At 32.6% G+C, this 24,357-nt stretch overlaps 9 pseudogenes across 9 annotated transcripts; 2 read left to right on the top strand and 7 right to left on the bottom strand.

Moving 5' to 3' along the window:
• Positions 1-385: 385 nt before the first annotated feature.
• AT5G36070 lies at positions 386-1,268 on the bottom strand (annotated as a pseudogene; the record flags this gene model as incomplete). Its single annotated transcript has 3 exons — positions 386-727; positions 857-1,030; positions 1,110-1,268.
• Positions 1,269-1,840: 572 nt separating this feature from the next.
• AT5G36060 lies at positions 1,841-2,406 on the bottom strand (annotated as a pseudogene; the record flags this gene model as incomplete). The annotated part of the gene is made up of 2 exons: positions 1,841-2,308; positions 2,377-2,406.
• Positions 2,407-3,135: 729 nt separating this feature from the next.
• Positions 3,136-4,143, bottom strand: AT5G36050 (annotated as a pseudogene; the record flags this gene model as incomplete). Its single annotated transcript has 4 exons — positions 3,136-3,364; positions 3,465-3,591; positions 3,653-3,917; positions 4,006-4,143.
• A 615-nt stretch (positions 4,144-4,758) lies between these two features.
• On the bottom strand, positions 4,759-5,492 carry AT5G36040 (annotated as a pseudogene; the record flags this gene model as incomplete). The annotated part of the gene is made up of 2 exons: positions 4,759-5,115; positions 5,463-5,492.
• A 1,248-nt stretch (positions 5,493-6,740) lies between these two features.
• AT5G36035 lies at positions 6,741-7,528 on the top strand (annotated as a pseudogene; the record flags this gene model as incomplete). The annotated part of the gene is made up of 2 exons: positions 6,741-6,794; positions 6,887-7,528.
• Positions 7,529-9,597: 2,069 nt separating this feature from the next.
• AT5G36030 lies at positions 9,598-11,077 on the bottom strand (annotated as a pseudogene; the record flags this gene model as incomplete). Its single annotated transcript has 5 exons — positions 9,598-10,242; positions 10,324-10,408; positions 10,590-10,759; positions 10,827-10,934; positions 11,018-11,077.
• A 95-nt stretch (positions 11,078-11,172) lies between these two features.
• On the bottom strand, positions 11,173-14,800 carry AT5G36020 (annotated as a pseudogene; the record flags this gene model as incomplete). The annotated part of the gene is made up of 11 exons: positions 11,173-11,265; positions 11,489-11,593; positions 11,882-11,947; positions 12,071-12,154; positions 12,252-12,353; positions 12,405-12,698; positions 12,798-12,899; positions 12,955-13,104; positions 13,173-13,304; positions 13,547-14,056; positions 14,273-14,800.
• A 1,698-nt stretch (positions 14,801-16,498) lies between these two features.
• On the top strand, positions 16,499-17,437 carry AT5G36015 (annotated as a pseudogene; the record flags this gene model as incomplete). The annotated part of the gene is made up of 1 exon: positions 16,499-17,437.
• Positions 17,438-20,028: 2,591 nt separating this feature from the next.
• Positions 20,029-20,919, bottom strand: AT5G36010 (annotated as a pseudogene; the record flags this gene model as incomplete). The annotated part of the gene is made up of 2 exons: positions 20,029-20,682; positions 20,908-20,919.
• Between the last annotated feature and the right edge of the window lie 3,438 nt (positions 20,920-24,357).

Raw genomic sequence — 24,357 nt, 5'->3', positions numbered from 1 at the left:
TGGATGGATGTATTACTGAGGAGGAAAATCTGGATCGGCGGGGTTTGGAGAATCTCTAATGTTTGTACTGCGCAGAACGGGTTATAAAGGGAGAAAGGAAATGAAAGTTTCTATAAAATATAGATATTCGAGAGGGATAAAGCTTAGTGGGGAGAATGGGTGCAGTTATAAAATCAGTTCCATAAATTGTTTGAGACGAGGTAACGGTCGAGGACTTGTTCTCTTTATAATTGTGAAAAATAGTAGAGAAGTACTACTTACCTTAATATCGTAAGGTAACTTCACACATAATAACTTCATATATAAAATCCCATAAAAAAAATCATAGATTCTTAAGTTTGCCGCAAATATGAAGAACAAAAAGAAGAACTGAACTAAAATGTACTTATGAAATAAGGGCTACTTCTTGGGAGAGGTAAAAGTAAATACATGTGTTACACCACTGTCCCTCATACTCATTGAGGTTCTGATGGTCCGACCAACACTCACCGTAATCCTCAAACTCCCAGGAATTTTTGTATGTCCCTTGGCGACGTGGACCAACCTCGTTGATATGGAACATTAGCTTATCTGCGAATAAGTCGACTTCACTAAATTTGTAGTACCTTCGCTTGTACATACTATAAAATTCCCACGGGATTGATTCAGCGCAACTATGGAGCATGATGTAAAGTAGACCAGCATGTGGGAACACGTCTTTAATACCATCCAAAATAGCAATTGCTTCCTGGAGCTCACACATATGAAACGCCAACACTAAACTCTAAAGATATAGTGCATAGGGATTTTTTAAGGCTAGGCATTTTGTGTAAAACATGTGATAACTAGAAGATTCATGAGCCATGTGAATGAATACAGGGGACTTATCTAGTCGAACAGAAGAAAGAGTTTCCCTGGAAAAAACAGCGGCTTTGCCATCTGGTCCTGATTGAATCCAAGCCTTTAACATATCAACACCGTCCTCTGAAACTAAGCTTACTATTTTAGCAGCTACGTGTTCAGGCATGTGGAAATCAGAGAACGGAGGAGGCTGATATAAAATAATTCCAGATGTTAAACCTAAATTCGGGTGATTGTTCAGATAGCAAAGATTAGTAGTTAAACATTACCTGTAGGTGGAATTGAACCAAAGCTTGACGAGGAGGATGGACGGCAAATTGATTTCCCCTAATAGGTGCAAGGGCACTTGGGGGTCGCCAGAAATGTCTGGTAGGTGCCATTGGTTGAGGGTGGATACATTTGCCTTTTTCGCAGACGATTTTGGGCATTTTGGATTATCGATTCGGATAGTACTAAAGGTGTACAAATAGCGATCTATTAATGAAAATTTTTGTAACTTTGAGATCGTGATAGAATGGGAACCCTAATACTTTGTCACATTGAAGAGGTTGGGGTGTGGTGGTGAGATGGGTTAGTGGCGACGTCGTGAGTCCTACAAAATTTTTTAAAAATTAGACATGTGAGTAAGTTTTCTCATGTCCAAAATAAATCATTGTGTGTCCAAATTTTGTTGTCCAAATAGACACAACTTTATGATATATAAAATATAGACGTGGATGTCTTTTAACATGCAATCGAACAGGGACTCATTTATGGGGGAACAAGTTCTCCATAAACAATCAGGTAATAAATACATAGACTGTAATCATGAAACACCAACCACAAAATAAGATGGATAAGCCTTAGCAAATATATAAACGAAGATTGAATAGCAAACGAGAATATAACATTAAAAAGACAGACTAGCAGAAGCTTAAAAACAGAAAAACAAGTTTTAGAAAAATAGAAACATGTAGATAGACAGATAATGATGGATAACACAGTATTAAAACATTGTCTTTCAATATTTTGGACAATTAGATCTTTTGTGTGCCCGAGATTTGCAACGGGAGCAACGTGGAATACTCTCTCGAACTCGGGGTTGAGCCCAGTAAGCTCCATCTATTTGTACCCATCCTCCGTCCTCTCCATAAGGTTCCATCCATAAACTAGATCTATAGCATTCAGCAACCAAATTCTCGTATGCTATTCCTTTGTATAATACAGCAGTTAAAGCATGTGGATTGTTGGCGTCAAGACATTTTGTAAAGAAATGATAATAGATGGAATGAGGCATTGACCACCACATAAAATACCAAGATCTGTCAAGGCGGACACAACTTAGTGTTTCCTTGGAATAGACAGCCGCTTTAAATAACGGACCAGCCTTAACAAAGGATTTCAAAGAATCAACACCAGATTCTGCAACGTAGCTAACAATTTTAGCAAGCAGCGGGGCCGGCAAGTAAACTTCTGGGATAGCAGCAACCTGTTGGAAAAAAAAGGAAAGAGATTGTTAGTATTTTTATTAAAGTAGTAGTTAAAACTGTAGAATACTAAGTACTTTGGGTTTGGACGAACAACCATTTTCACATCTGAGGCAGATGATGTTTCATTGTTGCTTATCTTCGTAAACTTCTGCATAATTTCTCTGTTTTTTGGTTTTAACTGAAGAAATGGGTAATGGGAAAAACATTAATGAATGTTGGGTGTTTATATAGATTATTAAGGAAAGAGTAGTTTAAAGTTTTTCTGCGGTTATATTAAACAATTTATAATAGGTGGTAAATTGTCCCGCTATAAATCAGTTTCTCAATGTTGAGGAGGGAACTAAAATCAGATGCGGAAAAAAGTAAGAGAATACATCGTTTATAATTAGGGTATAAAAGACAGGAAAGTAATTTATTAACCTATCCATAAACAACAATCCACGATAGTAATTTCTTATGGATTTCAACTAAAAGTTTCAACAATCCACCCTATCAGTCATGTAAACAAATATATGTTGAGAAATTAGATATGTTGGGAAACAATATTTTCAGATCACCAATTTTATTCCTTTTAAAACTCAAGCAATTTGCTAATTTCTGATAAAAAGATTGTAATCTTGATATAACCGTTCCTTAGTAAGGTGCACTTAATTTATACACCGTATTCCTATTGTACTACTTAATAAAATATTTGTTACAATTATTACAAATGAGAAATTTTGAACAAAGAAATAACTTTTTTTATTAATATATCTTATCATTTATAAAAATATTACAACTTTGAAAAAAAATAGAAGAAGATGAGATAGTTCTAATCATCTTTCTATTAGTCGACAACCATTTTGATTTCTTCAACTTCCTCAACATCAGGTTCTGGATACATGGTTAATATAGGTGCATGGCTAACAATCTTAAACCAGTTACAACCTGGATAAAATCTAATAATCTTCCACCAAGCAAGAGCAATAACAACATTGTTCTTGCGAAATGCTCGAAATCTTTTCTCCAAGTCCACTGCAATTTCTCCATAAGCCTCACATACCAATGTATCCTTGCTGAAAATATGTAAAAATATGTGGTTATATACTTACTATAATAATGTATAAACATGATATGTTTGAAAAAAACTGTAAATTGAGGTTTTAAGAAATGTACTTTTTATCCATGATCGTGAACGGCAATTTGAATCCGGCCATATCATTCTCGTTACTTGCGGTATTAGTCAGAATCCCAACATTAACGAGTGCCCCGATAACATCTATAAGAGATATGTTGGAGATATCTATTAAAAAAGTAATGTTTTGAAAAAAGTGAATGGAGTTTATAAAAAAGAATTTACTTACCAACCAAGGTATCGTTGCCAACAACATCATCCACAATGTAGTCGAATGGAGTGAACTTGTTCAGTAAACCTGTTTCTCTTGGTGTGGAAGAAGTGACAATGGTGTGATCCATGAATAGAATGTGAAACTGATGAGGAGTTGTTTTTATTGCTTCGCAGTTAGGTCGAACGAGAAACGTAGTTATTGTTTTCCATTGATTCTCTTTGATCCTGTCAAAGTAGAAGGCAGAGAAACGAGGACCGATTGTTGCTTCTATTTGGGTGCCCTGTGAAAACAATATTTTAGGGGTGAGGGATACACTGGAAAACGAAAAATTCTGCAAATTGCAAAACAAATTGAGGAAAATTGTTTACCCATTCATCGGCCAAAACAAGACGTAGTTCGAAAGCGTTCGGGTTGAGAAATTTTTTGTAAATCCTCAAAACCATGACACAAATCGTCCAACCAGTAACCATCGGAGACAACTCGTACAAGTGGTGATGTTTAACCATCGTGAAAAGGAGAAGTGAAGAGTAACGAAAAACAGAGAATTATAGAAACGAAAACAGAGGATATTGTTTTTCTTTTGCGATTGGGTTGTCTTGATAGAGTCAAGAATAGGAGAGGTATTTATAGCAAGTGAAAGTGTTCCTCTGATTGAAGCCAAAACGGTGTAAGTTCGTCTGCGAGGAAAAGATGTAACTTTTAACATCCAAGGGATGCTTACTTGAACGATCCGTTGTCGTTATGCTCTATGACATATTTATTTGAGAATATTACGTATTGATTTGGTGGTGGTTGTAATATTAGATATATAATTCGTCTGCAGTGGTTTATAGTCGAGTTATTTATCTGTAATTGTTATGCTAAATATATGTTCTGTCCAGGAGAACAAGTCCAAAGAGAAATGTCCGTTTGAAAATTATTATAACGAGGTGACCAAACGTATATGACCAAAACAAACGTAAAGGGTTATCAATTGGAAATCATTTATGCTGAACGAACAAATTTTTATGGGATTTGACTTTTCATAGGATTAAATGAAAACAAAAAGCAGAACATCAGAAATGAAAAAGGAACCACATTGTCTTTCAAAGTTTGGGACTATCTGTTCCTTTCTTTGATTCCTATCCTTCATGCTCTCCATACAGCTCCGCCCATAAGGTAGATCTATAGCATTTGGCAGCAAAATTTTCATATGCTATTGGTTTGTACATTATTGCTTTCAAAGCATGTGGATTGTTGGCTTCAAGACATTTTGTGAAGAAATGATAATAAATGGAATGCGGCATGGACCACCACATGAAATAACGAGATTTGTCTATGCGGACACAAATCAGTGTTTCCTTGGAATACACTGCAGCCTTAAATGTTGGACCAGCCATAACCAAGGGTTTCAAAGCATCCACGCCATCTTCGGCAACGTAGCTAACAATTTTAGCAAGTATTGGTGCCGGGATGAAAATTTCAGGAAAAGCAGCAACCTGAGATAAAAAAAAAAAAAACATATGCAGACTATAAGTTTTTGTTTACAATGAATGTAAAACATAGAAAACTAAGTAGTTTTATTTATGCTGAACAACCTTTTTGACACCAGATGGTAATTCATTCTTGTTGTCTTTTGCTAACTTGAGCATAATTTCTTTGTTTTCAAGTTGAAACGGATGGAATGGATAATGGAAGAAAGTTAAACAAATCGTGAGTGTTTAGTAACTGTATATAATTATGCTCAACACTGGATAATTATCTATAATAAACGATTATAATTAAAACTAAAAAAAATAAAACTAAAAAAAAAAGGATAATGATCTAACTATAATTGTGCTCTAACCATAATGTCCCCGGATTTGTCTCGAACCATAATAATCCCAGTTTTAAACCTGATTGTGGGAATATTCCCGCTATACAACAGTTTCTCAATATTTCCCGTAGAAGGAATTTTAGATTTGTCTTTCATGGTGAAAGAGAAAGATAATTGTTAATATATCCATATTAATTCATCCACAACATAACTGTATTAATTCGTTTGTCTGATTGAATAATTCACTATGACTGGTTTTAACGTATTTGTAAACATAATTAGCTCGAATGATTTACAAATCAACAATAGTTCAAAATACTCAAAATTATTTATTTCTCTTCGCATTGTTAACTGATATAAATGTTAGATGAACTTGAAAATAAATGGGGTTATGGATGGAACAAACAAATAATATGATACAAACCACTAAAACATTCAACAGCAATATAGAGATAAGATTATTTTGTAGGAATGGGGAATGGAAGAAACTTAAACACTGGAGAGCTAACCATAATTATCTTCTCATAATAAACGTGATAATAAAAAATAAAAATAAAATAAAAAAGGATAATGATCTAACTATAATTGTGCTCTAACCATAATGTCCCCGAATTATGCTCGAACCATAAAAATCCTAGTTTAAAACCTGATGGTGGGAATATTCCCGCTATACAACAGTATCTCAATATTTCCGGTAGAAGGAATTTTAGATTTATCTTTCATGTTGAAAGAGAAAGATAATTGTTAATGTATCCATATGAATCCATTCACAACATAACTGTATTAATTCGTTTGTCTGATTGAATAATTCACTATGACTGGATGACATTTATATTAAGATTTACAAATCAACAATAGTTCAAAATACACAAAAATATTAATTTTGACCTCTGTTTGTAAACTGTGTTGTTGATTTGTAAATCATTCGAGCTAATTATGAACTAACTCAAATCATTTGCCATCCCTATAAACCGTTTTTCAAAAGCTTAATAATCAACAACTAAAAGGTGTCACAATTATTATACAAATGATTTGAGTTGTTTCAGAACTATGACTTGCGTTTTTGTATATGAAATTGGTTTAATGGAATTCAAGTGGTAGCTTTTATATTTAGAGTTAATATATAGTGAATATTAACTGAACCCGTACTCCCCACTAAGCTTCATCCCTCACGATTGTGACCTATTAAGAGAAACATCCAATTAATTACTCTGTTTTTATTACTCATTTCTAAACCGTTTTGATCAGTACTAAAACTTCTCTCTCCATCACATCTTACTCTTTCGTTATTCGCAACAAATTGACAAAATGAGTACATCATCCAAATGTCTACACTCTATCACACAATCTAGCGACACACAGGTTAAATTTTTCATTTTTTTAAACAATATAGTTTACATTCATTCCACAAAGTATATGTAACTTCTATAAACTTTCGTCTTCGTTGTCAACAGAGGAAGATTGCAAGATTATACATTCCGGAACCAATTCTCGCACTAATTGTTAGCCACGTTTCAGAAGAAGGAATTGAGGCTCTGAAAAACTGGATTAAATCTGGTCATGAAGGGAAATCTGCAGCTTTCTCTGTCGAGACACTATCCCGAGTTCGTTTAGATAAAAGCCCTGACTTCATCAACATGTCTTCACCCGACTCTGTTCACTTCTCATTCTACTCCAAATGTCTTGCAAAAAGAAACCCTTACGCTATGTATCTCCTGAGCTTGAGGCTAGGGTTCTGTTCTCTCGACATGAAAGGCGCCATTTCATTATTGAATGATTGTAAAGATGTCATTCCTATAGCCAAGCTTCTTTACATTGCGCTAAACCGCTGCGCAGATAATGAAGTATTAGACGCGTTTAATACTTTCAAACGAGAGAACAAGTGTTTTACAGATGTAGATATCATGGCCAAGACACTAATTGACCACATTTCTGATTTGGAACCAAAACGATTCGGATCTTACGCTGAGCTCTTTCATTATGAGGATTATCCAGACTGTTGGGTCATCCATGAATTTTACAACGAATATAATGGTGAGAGATGTTCACATTGCGTCTACTTCTTCCTCTTCAGAGACATCCTTTTGCTTTCCTAATTTATTTAAAAACATGAGTTACCCACTTTCAGAATATAACTATCTCTTCTGTTTCCCTCTTTTATCTAGTTTATTAATGTAATCTTATTATGAAGTTGTATTTCTCTCTTGTATTTAACGTTTAAACTAGTGAACATCTTTCTCGTTTATCATAACTTATAGGGACTCTTTCGATTTTGGAGCATGCATAGCAAAATTTTCCGACTATACTAATTCCAAAAATACTTAAGATTGGTTATATCTGATTGGTCTGGGGCTTGTGGATAGACATATAAATATTCATTTCCTATCTACATGTAAATATTCAGAGACATCCATTTCATTACCAAGTTGTAAAAAGTTTTTTAATATTAAAAACTAAGCTATATAATATGAAATCACATGTATTAGTCGATATTCTCTATTCTATATTATCCGATTCAATAAATGTCCACATTTTTTATTCAGAATCAACAAACTTCTAACCTTACATGCACTTTGTAAATCTGACATGATCTGAAAAATAATTTGCTCACAATTACTAATTTTTCAACATATTACTGATTGGGGAATCTTACAATATTGAATCATGTAAATCGAACTAATCTTACAAATAGATCTATTTGAATCAAACGTTTGGATATGATCTGATGGTCAACTATACTTGGATAGAAAACAGAAATATTTGATTTTCATCTACTTGTACCTTTTCTCAGACATTCTTGCGTGACCCTGGTTGAACATAAGCAGTATAAATGGAAAACCTAATTAGCATCCAATACTCAATAAATATTTATATGTTTTATACCTACGCATTACAAATCGTGAGTGTTTAGTAACTGTATATAATTATGCTCAACACTTGAGAGCTAACCATAATTATCTTATCATAATAAACGTGATAATTAAAACTAAAAAAAAAAGGGATAATGCTCTAACTATAATTGTTCTCTAACCATAATGTCCCCGGATTTGTCTCGAACCATAATAATCCCATTTTTAAACCTGATTGTGGGAATATTCACGTTATACAACAGTATCTCAATATTTCCCGTAGAAGGAATTTTAGATTTGTCTTTCATGGTGAAAGAGAAAGATAATTGTTAATGTATCCATATTAATCCATCCACAACATAACTGTATTAATTCGTTTGTCTGATTGAATAATTCACTATGACTGGTTTTAACGTATTTGTAAACATAATTAGCTCGAATGATTTACAAATCAACAATAGTTCAAAATACTCAAAATTATTTATTTCTCTTCACATTGTTAACTGATATAAATGTTAGATGAACTTGAAAATAAATGGGGTTATGGATGGAACAAACAAATAATATGATACAAACCACTAAAACATTCAACAACAATATAGAGATAAGATTATTTTGTAGGAATGGGGAATGGAAGAAACTTAAACACTGGAGAGCTAACCATAATTATCTTCTCATAATAAACGTGATAATAAAAAATAAAAATAAAAATAAAAAAAAAGATAATGATCTAACTATAATTGTGCTCTAACCATAATGTCCCCGAATTATGCTCGAACCATAAAAATCCTAGTTTAAAACCTGATGGTGGGAATATTCCCGCTATACAACAATATCTCAATATTTCCGGTAGAAGGAATTTTAGATTTGTCTTTCATGGTAAAAGAGAAAGATAATTGATAATGTATCCATAAGAATCCATCCACAATATAACTGTATTAATTCGTTTATCTGATTGGATAATTCATTATCACTGGATGACATTTATATTAAGTTTTAACGTATTTGTAAACATAATTAGCTAGAATGATTTACCAAATAAACAATAGTTCAAAATACGCAAAATTATTTATTTTTCTTCGCATTGTTAACTGATATCAAATGTTAGATGCACTTGAAAAAAATGTTGTTATGGATGGAACAAACAAATAATATGATACAAACCACTAAAACATTCAACAGCAATATAGAGATAAGATTATCGATATGGTTAAGAAAAACAAAAAACATATTTATATCATCCAGAGTTATAAGCATTCAAAGAAGGCGGAATCAACGTTTATATTACAACAGATTTGTAGGGTGGCATTCGATAACTAGTCAAAAACATTAGATGAATAGAGTGGGCAGACACATTGTTTATATATGTCCATGGCATATTGACGCCTAAACGCGTCGACGTGTTTGTCAGTAATTTCAGCCATTTTATCTGGGAGTTTATCACTTGCCTGGATCTCGAGGAACTTCATGGCAACCGGGCCACAGTCACCACTCCGCAAATTCTTGTAGATACCATCAATTCGACTCCAGCCAAACGGTTGAAGACCGTGATTCTCAGAAAACTCTGGCGTACAGTACCTTTGGATGAGGTGGGGCAAAAGATTGACTACTGGCTCAATGCATCTTTTTACCTTAGCGTCGTCGTAGAGGTCTGTATTTAGGTCAAGAATTTCAACGCTCCATATGCCAAGATTGATTGAAAGACCAACCCAGTGGCAATCATTCCATATCATGGGTGCGTAAATTGTATTTATGTCCTTGAACCATTCAGTTTTGGATCCTTTGATGAAGCGTTGCATGTCCTCTGACCAACGAACACGTGATTTCACCTTCGCAGCGTTGAAGGCTCTGAATTTAGCTTGTAGATGGCTTGTGAACCATGGATCAACAAAAGCAGAACGATGATTCTCAAGTGTAGTTCTGAGCCTCCGAGAAAGTAATGACACCAAAACCTCCATGTGCTAGGAAAAAAAACATTTACACATTAGTATCTCTTGTTAACAGGTTAATTTGTACTAAGGTAAATATAGTGGACTACATACCAGGGTTGAAACCCATTGCTGAGGTTTGGCAAGTTCGACGAAGAATTTGTTGGAAATAAGGAATCCACACTTGGTTAGATGTTCACTATGAGGTAAAAAAACAGCATTAGTGATGAACTTGATGATGAATGTTGTGGAAATAAGAAAAATGAATGATAACCATACATATTTGGAGAGCTCGAGAGGGTTTTGACAAACTGTGAATCTCCGCTTTTTTTAGTGTTGGTAAAAGTGCTTGTGTCTCAAGTATTGGTTGAGATGTGAACTCGGCTACGAGACGTGCTTCAGCTTGGGAGAGATTTGGTTTTTCTCTGTTACGCGCCGGGGATGAATCAGATAACTCAAAATATTGATCTGGTTCCCGGGCAGTAGAGTTAGAGTGTTCTGAGTTATTATCCTGTACAGGAAGATATAATATCAGACCAATAGGGACAAGCTGTTACAAAACTGAAAAATCATTCCCTAGTCATTATTAACAAAAGTCAGTATATGTTACGCAATACCTCGTTCCTTGTACCCACAATATTGGGACTATGTGTGGGAGATGATTGGGGCTCTTTGTCAGCTTTGGAACTTGTATGAAATACAGGCTTCACAAACACAACCATTGCCTGGAATAAGAAGATAATTTTAAAAACAATCCAAACAGAGCTGTCCATTAAAACATACCAGAAAATTATGATACATGTTATACCTTGATAGGATCAGTGTTGTCTTTACAAACTCCTGAATGAATTGCTGCAGCCGTCTCCATGGTGACCTGATGGTGAGAAAAACATAAGAATATATAACCTGGAAATTATTTCGAATACACAAACTCCAATCCAATATAAAAGTGAACATGCAAGCCTAATTTAGTTTAGACATAAGGATGACCTTCTTTTTGGAGAACATTACAAACCCAGTCAATGAATGAGCTGCTGGAGGCGTCTCCATGGTGTCCTGAAAGTTGCAGTACACAAAAAGATGGTGAGAAAAACATAAGATAATATTATCTGCAAATGTTAAGGTATACACAAAATCCTGTCGATTATAATAGTGAACATGGGGAGCATTTTTCTATAAATGTTTGTTGCATAATGCCTGAGAGATGCATCAAACCTCTACAATCTCCAATAAATCAATGAATGTAAATCATTAGTTGAAACTAGTTAGAAATGTATACCTCCATAGGATCATTGCCAATCTTTTCTTCGGGTTGAGCCTCCGACACTGAATGCGATGATGCAGGCATCTCCAAAGTAACCTGAATGTTGATGTAGACATGTAGCTAGTTAGAATAAATAAAAGAAATTTTGCCTACATTTTATGAAGTAACTAGAAAATCATGTCCAATTACACAAGAACCACAACACATAAAACTTGATGATGATTGTTACAGTATACCTTCATAGAATCACCGTCGATGTTGACTTCTGGTTGAGTCTCTATCAATGAATGAGATGCTGCATTGCCCTGTTGAGAATTGGCTTATAAATGTTGTTTTGGAAAAGATCTGATAGAAGAAGCATCCCTCTCCAGTGTCAAATAAAGCAAGGAACTAGTTAAAAATGTATACCTCCATAGGGTCATCGGGTTGCGGTAGTTCCACTGAGTGAGATGTTGCAGCTGACTCCAAAGTAACCTGAATGTTGAAGTACACTAGTAAGTATCCACAAAATCATGTCCACAATAACTATGCACAAGAGTCATTATTTATATTAAGGACTAAATCCAATGTGTTAAATCAAATTATGTATTAGCTTACCTCCGTCATATGATCATCGTCAATGTTTTCTTCGGGTTGCGTCTCCAACACTGAATGAGAAGCTTCAACCGTCTCCAAGGTTTCCTGAATTATGAATTACAAACAGATATGTCTTAAGGGCTATGACAATAATTTGGTTTAATAAAGTTCTGACAATAATTTGGTTTATATATAAGCTTACCTCCATAATATTGTCTTGCTCGAGAGGAGATTGTTCTTTTTGGCTTAGGTTTGCACTTGAATCAAACTGATTGTAAAGTACAATAGTCAATTTTGTGAGAATCTATAACCTGTAAAATAAATTGTTTGATGTGTTGTGTTTGTATTTTTGTACCTGGATTTTCCCCTCATCATCTGCTTCATGGCCATTTGGATCTTTTAGAATGCACTGAGATGCTGCATTGCCCTGTGGAGAATTACAGTCTGGAGAATTGGCCTGTAAATATTTTTTTGGACAAGGACTGAGTGATGAAGCATCCCTCACCGGTGTCCAATAAATCAAGGAACTAGTTGAAAATGTATACCTCCATAGGGTCATCGGGTTGCGGCTCCACCACTGATTGAGATGCTTCACCCGCCTCCAAATTGACCTGAATGTTGAAGTACACTCGTAAGTATCCACAAAATCCTGTCCATAATAACTAAGCAGATGTGCAATTATTATGTTTACGGTCTGTGATGCACCAACCATTTCCGATGTGTTGCACCAAATGATGTATTAACTTACCTCCATAATATTGTGTTCCTCGAGAGGTGATTGTTTTTTGTTGCTTACGTTTGCACTTGAATCAAACTGATTGTAAAGTAGAATAGTCAAATGTGTCAGATCCTATAAACTGTTAAATAAAGTGTATGATGTGTTGTGTTTGTATTTATAAAAGTACCTGGATTTTTCCCTCATCATCTGGTTCATTGTCATTTGGATCTTTGGCACCAGTGTCATAAATTGGATTGTCCTCTGTTGCATCATCCTTTTCAGAATCCTGTGATTCATGTGGAGTATGATTGACATCCATGGGGTCATCAGTAATCACCTGAAACAAAATATTTTGACGTAAACAATTCTACCAAAGAGATATTGGAAATTAAATATTACACTAACCGTGTTTGTCAAAGTTGTTCTATCAATGGATTCATCTTGAAACTTCTTGAATTCATCATCTTGGACTATCGTAGAAGGGTGAGAAAGAGGAGGAGAAACATCCCATGAATCATCCTTTTGCTCAGATTGATGCTAGCAAGATTGATAAAAATTGATTAAGTACATATAGATGTGGTAACAGAATAAACAATAAACACATAAGGTTAAAACAGCAGACCTCAATATCAAAATCCTCATTCTGTTCATCAGACAGCGTGTGTGAATGAGATGGATTCTATGAGGAAAATAAAAGTTTTGTTATGCGTTAAAACTTGAAAAATGTATAAGTAAATGATAAGGTTCAAATATTATAAACTGTTTGAAATCTTGATTACCTCAGAGGCTTGAGATTGAGTAGGTACCTCCAATGACTTCTTGCGCTTTGATCTAGAAGATGATGGAACAAAACCGAAAGCCAAATTTCTGGACCGCTTGAAGGTGACAGTTTTTCTTTTCTTTTCAAGCTTCATTACACGATTTGATAGCTCTTCCACCTTGTTTTGTAGATCAACGATCAACCTAGACTTCTCATCATCAGATAGCCTTACAACTTGATTAAAACGAGTTGAATAACTATGCTTGGATTTGGGAGGGTCAGACTTCACCCGTAGTCTCTTCTTACGATCCACAATATGCTTTTTGTGAACAACAGAAGACTTCTCCTTTGGAATTTTAATTGATGGCAATGTAGCATCACCTCCTGGCCAATCACTTTTTTTGAATTGATGAGCTGTCAGTATCAAACCATTCATGTAAGAAACTTTCCTGTCTTTCACCTCGTCATCCCACTCTGCCCAACTTTGGTCAACATTAATATCTTCACCTATAAGCGGATCCACAGGTCTCTGTTGAAAAATAGAATGTTATTATTAGTAAAGAAGACTGGATATATAGAAAGAGAATATTATAGAGACCATATAAAAACTTTTGGGTTAGAAAAAAACCTTAAGGTTGCTTTCTAAAGAGTGAATCTGAGGAAGAGTAATTAGTTGTGTTGGATGAGTTAAATTCTTCCAATGAAGGATTGTCAAGGAGGTGTCATCAAACTTCAGCAAATCCACCATTCCAGGTATGTTTCGAAAAGCTAAGAGCTGCAGGGCATGCGGGAAACCTTTAAGACGGAATGTGATCTGCTGCAATTGCTTCACCAAATTCTGAATAGGATCGTTTGTGAGCTGTCTTTTACCGGTGCTCTTAGCGAGAATCCGTTTCTCGGGTGTCATCGCTTCAACCGTCTTCATAAACGACTCTCTACCCCAAGGAAACGAAAGGAATTTCTCTAAATCTGCCAACATCTCTACATATTTAAATGTAGGCCTACCGGTTTGGTTAGATGCTATGAGGACACCATCTACAATGAGTAGGAAAGCGAGCTTCAGTTTGTGGTCAGAAGACAGTTTACTGCGTTTCTTGGTTAGCATGGCAGATATATCCCCTAATGTAACCGTCTTGTCTGGACCAATTAACTCATTCCAGTAGCTCTTCTTGCCATCATCATAAACAGGAGAATCTTCAGGGTCATACTCGTCAGGAAACTCCCCACAAGGTAAGCCAGTCACGGAAGCAAATTCTAGTAGTGAAAATCTCATTGGGTGTCCACCAAAAACTGTCCAAAACTCATACTTTTTCTTAGTAAGCAACTGTCTACATAACAAGGCATGAATGACCTTACCCGGAGTCGCAACCCTACTAACTGGCAAATGGAATAAAGGACCAAAGCAAGACTGAAGTATAAAATCTAATTCCTCTGTCCCATCAAAAACCTTCTTGATAAAGGATAGAATATCCGGTCTAGAGTATACGTTCAGCCTTCCCCTCGGATAATGATCGGTGGCGAAGAGTCTATTTGGAAGGTTTAAATCCCACTGAGAAGATGGTTCCTGAGATGTCGACCCTGTTCATTGGCAAGAAACTAGTTCAAGAGATAACGATTAGATTAACGAGTATTTGTACAAACTACTAAAACCACAAACGTCTGTGCTTAGCTACAAACAATTGGGAAACATTTTTCGATTCAAAAAAAAAATTGCAGAAACATTCAGCGAGAAGAGGATTTCTTCTTCTGAGTTAATTGGACCAAAATAAGATGATTGGAAACGATTTGTACCTTCCATTGAGTATTCTGATCAGTGAGAATCAACTGGAATGCTAATGAATCTGGCTTACGAGAACAATAAATCGAAATCAAATTCGATTATTGCAGAGATTTGGGGGAAATTAGTATTTGGTTTTTATTCAGCGAGTATAGACTCGCCTGAGTGGCGGATTGATGGACAGCGACGGAGGAGTCGCCGGATTCGGAGTAGTCGCCGGATTGGGAGCAGTCGCGATGTGGAGATACAGTAAATTAGGGTTTTTACTGGGTAAGCGTTTTTTTACGATCGTGTTGGTAAATGAAGATTTAACCCAGACAGTAACTGATAATACGTGGTTCAACCGGAACCGGATTAGAGAAAACCGGCTAAATTTGTTATGTTTTATTAAACCAACGATTTCAGGGTAAAGGGGTAATTATACTGAGTTAAAGTGATTAATGGTTTTAAAGTGTTCTATTGTGTCCAAAGTTTTGAAATAGTGCCTCTACGTGTAATATTCTCTAATAGATAATATAATTATTTACTTAAAATAAGCAACAATGGATCTTAAAATGTAGGAAAAACTAAATCTTAATTTATTATATTAAAAATAGACAAAATACGTTATATTAAGTAACTAAAATGATAATAAAAAGAATGTGGAACAATTGGAAGAGAGAGAGAGAGAGAGAGAGAGAGATGACTTTTGCAGGAGCAAAATTGTATTGATGAATGTGGAACAGTGGAAAAAAATGAAAATCTCGAAAAGTGTCTTTTTTGTTATGAATGACAAAGAAAGTATGGCAAATTGTAACTCGCCCTTTAATTAAGTTGTTGATTAGAAAAAGACAAATATAAGTGATTTGACAACTTTAATTGTGTGGAGTAATGAATCTATGACAAGATGATTTATAAATACCACTAAAGTTTTAACTAGTAGTTATCATACTCAAATACATATTCACTACTTAGAAATATTCGATAATCCTGATAAGGACGAAGAAGCAATACATCTTGCTATTGCTAATAACAATTCGATAATCCAATTTTCCTTCCATCAACAAGAAAGCCAGGCGATGCATGGTGGTTCAGTCCCCGGACGGACGTTCTTTCATCTATCGTGATTGAGAAAGCGCACATTATAGATTTTTCAACGATTATTTTTTGGAGACTCCAACGTACAATGATGTTTTGTTCCATAGGAGATATCATATGTCTTGTTCTCTCTTCTTTCGTATTATTGGTGCTGTTGAAGGTCATGACAACTACTTCACACAAAGAAGAGATGTAATGGGTAGGCTTGGATTATCGTCTCTACAAATCCGCAGGTGAGTATGTAAAGATAGGCGAATCAACGACAATCGAGAGCATGAAAATATTTTGTCGAGCCGTAGTGGAAATATTTTTAGACCAATACCTACGTTCCCCAACACCTAATGATGTTTCTAGGCTTTTTTACATTGGTGGAAAACGAGGTTTTCCAAGAATGCTTGGTAGCTTAGATTGCATGCATTGGAAGTAGAAGAATTGTCCTACTGCTTGGGCTAGATAATATACAGGTCGTAGTGGATCTCCTACTATAATTCTTGAAGCTGTGGCGGATTATGATCTTTGAATATGGCATGTATATTTTGGATTACCAGACACTAATAATGATATCAATGTGTTGGAGTCTTCCCACCTCTTCTCCAATCTCGTTTAAGGTATTGCTCCTCATGTTCATTATACCATTCAAGGAAAAGAATATAATATGTGATATTATTTGATTGACGGTATTTATCCAAAATGGTCAACTATAGTGCAAACTTTTCTCGAGCCTGTGAGTCAAAAGAAAAAAAAATTTTGCTACAAAACAAATAGCATGTAGAAAAGATGTAGAGCGTGCATTCAGAGTTCTTCGATCACGTTTGTTATTTCAAATGTCCGGTTCGTTTTTGGAAAAAACATGTGTTGCATGACATAATGACTACAAGTAGAATTTTACATAATATGATTATCAAAGATGAGCGTGATCTCAATGCACCAATTCAAGTTGAAAGAGAAGCTCCACCTCCCAAAGTCGAGATAACAGGAAACGATAATATCCGGTTTCAAGAGTTTCTTGGTAGATTTAAAAAAATCAAAGAGAAAGAAGCTCATTTCTCATTATGAATTTTTTTAATTGATCATATGTGGGAAAAAAAACTCTAATGGTGTTGTATAAAATAAACTTCGTAATATTTTATTATTGTTATATGTTGTAATGTTTTTTTAATATATAATTAGTTTTTATTTTAAATAATATCATATTTTATGAGAATATTGCAAAATTATAATATATGGGAGATACATTGGAGGGAAAACTTCCTCTAAAATAAAACTTATATAGAGCTATACATTGGAGATGGTCTAAGGTCTCTTTCTTTCTCGTTCTTTTCTTCTTTTTAATTACCTTTGTGTAATTGGAATAAAGGATGGAACAAAGAAGATTTGGTTTTCTTTTTGATGTTTAAGGGTCAATCTCTTTTGAAGTTGTATACTTTAAACCTTGGTTGCTTTTGTCAGATGCTTTAATTTGCTTCAAGGTTAAATTTTCTAAAAATGAAACATTATGTATTGTCAGTGATTGAGGATATTTGTGGTTTGTTTGTTTAGGAGAACATGTTTAATATGTTCCCTTCTCCTCTTTGACTGGTATGTTCTCTTCTCCTCTTTGACAGGTATGTCACAAAACACACCACACACTTGTTCACGAACAGAGTTTATCTCGGCAAAAATATATCCGCTTCAAATATTTTATGCTTTTAGTAAAGCTATCATACAATGCAAGTAAGTATGGATATCATGTTACTCATAAAAAGCCAAAAAAAATCTAAAAATTTTCAATGTATTTATTTGGATGTTTAATACTCACTACTTTTGGATTGGAAAAACAATATCTTTTTTTTTTCCCGAACACCATTTTATTTTAGATATCGGGAGGAGACTCTCCGCTAGAGAGAGCCATTCATGAATTGATGTGCTTACATGGGAAAAAAGCTATTTCGAGCCCGAGCTTTTTTAGCTAAACAATCAGTTCGAGTATTAAAATTACGAGGAAGAAACCCTTATTCGTACCCATATGACGATATGTCAATCTTTGACAAGTGGCTAGACAACTAGAGATACATTGCCAAGCAAAATGCATATACTCCGTCATTAAATCTATACTATCAATTGGGAAGCATTGTGTGAACTACAACATTGTAAGAGTATTTTAAAACTAACTAAATGAATTTTTGCATGGGTAATTTAGTAAATTAACAACTACTACAACTAAATATAATTCTTGGATTTTGTTTTTTAAAAAAATTCGAATTAAATCAATAAATTAAAAACTACCCAATATTTTCGGAAATCATTTAAAAACGTTTTCATAACATATCAGGCTATTTTAATTTGAATTGTATATATCTAAACTTATTTATTTTGGTAATATGTTATTAGATAATTCGGAAACTTCAATGTAATTTAATAACAAATTATCATTTAGTTTAGATTTTATACAATTCCTTTAACAAAACTATGTTAATTGTTTATGATTAGTACACATAAAAAATGATTTCAAATTATGATTTAGCAAATTCAAAAGAAAATTTTTGGATTTTAGATTTGTAATTATCTAGAAAATCGTTTCAATATAGATTAAAATATGTAACTTTTAATTAGAATTTAAATGATATAAACTTTTAAAGTATTTTTTTTAAAACAGATAATTTTCATTATTTTAAAAATATGTCACTAAGCTAAATTTGAATTATATAATAGAATATATATTTTTAAACGTATTATAATAGTTACAAGCTTTTGGAATATTCATTCTTCTAGATTCGATTATTTCTTCTTTTTTTTAAACAGTAAAACAAAGTTTAATTACCAATGTTTAAAATTTTAATGCAAATATTCAAAATGAGAAATATTGATTCACACCAATATTCTTATTTTTTTCTTTGAAATATGAATGACTTTTCTTTGGAACAAACAATAATATAATTTTTTTGACAGATCATTAATTGTATTCGAACAATAATGACTACCATATTTGCGATAATGTATAAGGATAAGTTTAATTTAAAAAATACCAAAATCGTTGAGATTATAGTAAATTTTAGCTTTTAAAAAAAAAAATTTCGTCATCCTAAATTTAAAATATGTAATTCAGATTAGTTTTTTTCCAGGAAAGCTAAAATTGAATCCAAATTAAAATCTAATTTTGCGTACAATCTATCTCTTATAAATGTTATGCATACATTCACATTTTGCCTCACAATCAATCTAGAATATTGATTCTTTAAAAAAATAGATAGAGATTCATAAGTAAATTACTTCATGTTCTAATGATGTTTATCTCCTAATTTTACTATCCATTTATGCGTATTCTTATCGATTTTTCTTTCAGGGTCAACACTACATTACAAGAAACTAGCCGGGTGTTGGTCTATATTATACTTAAGGGTGTCAAAATGGGTCAAAATTCATGGGTCAACTCAACTCAACTCAACCCAATTCAGTTGAAAATTTTGACTCAAATGAGTTGATGGGTCAAATGAGTTGATGAGTCAATTGGTTTGATGAGTAAAATGAGTTGGGTTGTAATGGTTAATGGTTTCAATGGTTTACCCAATTAACCCATCAAGTTTTGTAAAATTGAATTAAACCAACTAAAATCTCTAAACCAATGCCAATTTAAGTTTAACCAACACATCTAAACCAATTTAATAAAATTAATATTTTTCCAAATTTCTTAAATATACAAGCGATGAAATTGAGAAAAAGTAAACTCGTAAGTTTTCCACCAAAAAACATAAATCCGTGATTTTTCCGCCAAAAACGTAAACCCGTGATTTTCTCGTCAAAAACGTAAACCCGAGATTTTCCCGCCAAAAACGAAAATCCGAGATTTTCCCGCCAAAAACGTAAATCCATAATTTTCCCGCCAAAAACGTAAACCCGTAAATCCGAGATTTTCCCGCCAAAAATGTAAATCCCGTGATTTTCCCGCCAAAAACGTAAACCCATGATTTTCCCGCCAAAAACATAAACCCGTGATTTTCCCGCCAAAAACGTAAACCCGTAATTTTCTCGCCAAAAACGTAAACTCGTAATTTTTCCGCCAAAAAACGAAAACCCGTGATTTTCCTGCCAAAAACGAAAACCCGTGATTTTCCCGCTAAAAACGTAAATCCGTGATTTTCCCGCCAAAAACGTAAACCCGAGATTTTTCCGCCAAAAATGTAAACCCGTAATTTTCCCGCCAAAAACTTAAATCCGTAATTTTCCCGCCAAAAACGTAAACCTATAATTTTCCGCCAAAAACGTAAACCGGTGATTTTCTCGTCAAAAACGTAAATCCGTAAAAAGTGGAATCCGTAAATATCCTAAGTTTGATGATAATGAACTAATAATGATAATTATTTATTATTGTTTTATAATAATAATTAATTAAATTATTACTTAAATGGGTTAACTCATTTAACAACTCAACCCATCAAATTAAATGAGTTATGGGTTGATCCAACCCATTTAACAAAATGAGTTGGGTCAACCCATAACTCATTTAACCTTAAACTCATTTGATTATGAGTTGAGTTGAGTTGAGTTACCCATTTTGACATCCCTAATTATACTACATATAAAATCATGGAATTAACAATCAAAATATATTTATACAATCTGAAACAACAAACAAAACAAATATAACTTAATTTATTTTTTATTTTTAACTAAAATCAACTAATTTATCTGTTTATATAAAAATAAAATAAAAATTAGCCTGTGATATCCTACAGGTAAATCACTACGATTTCATGAAGTTGCAATATCCATTTATACAAATTTTGACTTTTAAAATATACTTTATACAATTATTGAAAGGTATACACTAATTTTTTTATATACTACAATATCATAAATTTATAAATCACAAATTATTTTTAAATATATTAATCCAAGATCTACAATCCCTCAATTTTTAATATATTACAATAAGAATATTTTAAAATAATAAAAATAATATTTATTTTACGGAATGAAATTATCTGGTGGAACGAGTTTTGATTGATATTCATACGGGACGATAATCTACGAGTAAAATCTTAGAATTAACAATTTTAACACAATTATACAATCTTAAATACTAAAAAAAACAATATTTACAAAACAACTATAACTTAAAAATTCGAATTTTTAGTTACAAAAAAATCGACCAACGGTGTACCGCGAAGTAAATTTCACATTATATCATCTAATTGATCAAATTTCAAACAAAAACAATTAGGAGGGGTATTGAAACAACGAATTTAATAGAATTTGATTGAATAGAATTATAAAGAAAAAGTTAGATTTTTAAAGATTGTGTAAAGATTTTGAAATTTTCTTTATTATTCTATAGGATATATTTTGCAACATTTTAATAGAATCGAATAGAATATAATTTTCTTAGAATTAATAAAAAGAATTTGCTCTTTCCACGAAGTCAAACAAACAGAGGCGAAGATAGTACTCGTCTTTAGTTATGTATTTTCCACTTTCAGGACCTCCTACAATCAATCAACCATTCAACACCACAAAACCTGCTATTACCCAACACAAAGTATGTTTGGTTTCTTTCACCTATGGATTTCATGTTCGTCAAATAACCAAATAATATCCTTGAAGTAAGGACAAAATCCAGATTAAAATTTGTTGCAGTGATAATGAAATTGGATAAACAGGTGAAAACAATAATTGTTTTGGATCATTAACATAAGAGATTCTACTGTCAATGCCCAACTTGCAAAGCTGTAACCCATGCATTTGATTTTGACCCCAGAAGAGCCTCACTCCTACCGCCGCGGCCGTCGTGAATCGCGACTATACATGGTCGTCGCAATTCTAGAGGAGACAATCTCAAATTTCTCTTGTTTTGGATCTCTCTCTCAATCTCAGACAAGGGAACATTGCTTCTTTTTTGGATCTCTCAATATCTCTCGCAAGAGGAACCTGGAGATTGTGAGAGAGATAAAGATTCAAGAGATGACATAGTCAAGGTTCCTCAACTCGTTTCACAAGATACGATATGTTGAATAACATATCTGTCCAAATCTCACCTCAAAAGCTCAGAAAAGTTTCTTCACATTTTGCATTAACGTTTCTATTAAATTCTTGTTAAATAATGTTGCCACACAAAATTAGATAATATTGAATAACACTTGAATTTAGTAGAATTAAAAAATTAGCATCTTCAATAACAATAGAATTTAAAAGAATTTATAAAATCTCTAATTGAATAACACTAGATTTAACTTTCTATTAAATTCTGTCATATTCCTTCCTTCAATACCCCCCTCTTAATTTGTATATACATCAAAGTAACAAAAATACACAGATTTTCCAAATATCTCTATATTATTCCGCAATTCGAAACAAATCTAACATTCGATTTACTATGCAAAATACAAATGAAATATAAATAATATAAATTAATAAAAAATTTAGCTATTGTATCATAAATAACACTATACACTTTTCTATGCATATTATAATCCTACTATATTATTTGGGAAGTACATTTTAAATATAACCTTAATTTTTGTAAGTAATTACATAAGTATGCCATTAGAAATAAAATTTTAAAGAGTAAATTAATTTATCTCTTTAAGGATTAAAAAGTCAAATACTAATTTAAATAATTAAATTTAATTTAAAAACGAAATACATTATTAATTTTCAAAAATAATAACCAATCAAAATCAACATATAAGATTTGATATCTAAATTTTAATTAATTTGATTTAATTAGAAAAATGAAATACATTATTAATTTCCAAAAAAGTAACCAACTAAAATCAACAAATTAGATTTGATATCTACATTATCATATTAATTTTTTATTAATTATTATAATTCACTTCTCATCTTTATATGATTCTATTTTTGCGAAAAAATAATATCATCATTATAAAAAAATAATTAGAGTTTTTTCGCATATGCCATAATTAGAATTTTTAAAAACGAATATAAACTGTTCAATACATGAAAAAATATTATAACCGGTGATAAATAGATTTAAGAAAAATTTTTACTGAGTCATAATTTGAAATATTTATATTTAATTTCATACATATTCTATTGAAAATTTATAATCTTATATACTATAATAATTAATAACATATTAGATTTTTTTATGTCAATGATGTGATTCAATTTTTAATACAAGCTGGAAAATCCTATAATTGACGGGTTTAGATCGATATTAATACAAGATGGTATACTACAGGTGAAACTCTTAAATTAACAATCAAACTACAAGTGTATAATCTTAAACACTAAATAATATAGATAATATCAACAAAACATATACAACTCACAGTTTACTATACATTTAAAATCAAATAAAATAATATCATATATTTTTAAATCATCTTTACAATAAAAGTTTTTAGTTTAACTAAAATATAAGCCTACGTGCGGTATACTACAGGTTAATATCTAGATTATAGGGCTTATTGGATCTTAAGACGGGTCATCAAAGATTTCCTAAACTGAAGCAAAATATACTGAATACTCAAATATCTATCTGTTACCAAATTATAAACAAATAAGTTCGTAAAACAATTTAATATTTTATATACAAAATCAATTAAATCTTAATCACATAAAAATTAACACAAAAAAAAGTATTCACAATTAAAAAATTATCAAATCTCTGTGTTATATAAGTTTTGATACTATATTCGAATAAAGTGTAATATTCCTTTTCGATTTGTATTCTTTAATTAATTTAAGCTAACTAATATATTTGCTAATCTTATACCTATCAAAACCGACTATCGTTTCTTATCTCTATAGTATTTTTGCAAGACTATTTTGGTGGATTTGGGTAAAAGTGCATTTGGGTCATATGGTACATTCCCCTATTAAATAAATATGGTGTACTCCTATGTTATCAGCTAAAATATTTAAATTATAATTCAGAGTCATATCATTAGTAAAATTAATATTAATAAAATAAATGGCTTTTTGGCAAGACAGATTTGGAGTGACGGGTTTTTGAATCAACATTAATAAAAAAT

Source organism: Arabidopsis thaliana, chromosome 5, assembly GCF_000001735.4.
Source record: "Arabidopsis thaliana chromosome 5, partial sequence".
In the NCBI taxonomy this organism is placed as follows: Eukaryota; Viridiplantae; Streptophyta; class Magnoliopsida; order Brassicales; family Brassicaceae; genus Arabidopsis; species Arabidopsis thaliana.
Note: the sequence above shows the minus strand (reverse complement) of the source record. Positions and strands in the feature narration are given on the sequence as shown.